The sequence below is a fragment of the Odontomachus brunneus genome, unplaced genomic scaffold (assembly GCF_010583005.1).
Source record: "Odontomachus brunneus isolate Ranch 3 - 2012 unplaced genomic scaffold, Obru_v1 Obru_scaffold_086, whole genome shotgun sequence".
Taxonomy (NCBI): Eukaryota; Metazoa; Arthropoda; class Insecta; order Hymenoptera; family Formicidae; genus Odontomachus; species Odontomachus brunneus.
Genome location: NW_022639536.1, coordinates 152,009 through 152,459, shown reverse-complemented (window position 1 = coordinate 152,459; position 451 = coordinate 152,009).

Below are 451 nucleotides of genomic sequence, written 5' to 3'. Positions count from 1 at the left end.
TTTAATCGTCAAATCAGCCATTTATAAAATAACAGTAATAATAAAAAAAAAATAAATAAAATAAGAACACAAAAAAATAAAATTAAAACGACAAAAAAATAATAAAATTGATATAACAAAAAAAATCTTTCGTTACCTGTACATAAGCGTTTTAACAATGAATCGTGTTCTGACACACTTACAGAAAATAGTAAGAAGCAAAGAGACTCATTCTAATCAAGCACCCCGAAGAGATGTAAATCCGACCGTGCGACCTCCGTGCGGTACATCTCGGGTGACGCTAACGCCGGCGGTTATAAACAATTAATATTTTTAACATGTTTCATTCACTTCACATAATTAACAATAAATGTCATAAGTTGATTTTATTGTATTTTGAAAGTCGCATGTCGAGTTACTGCCTATTCAAGTAATTTTTAGTTTTCGTCCGCCATATTGGATCCATGTTGAA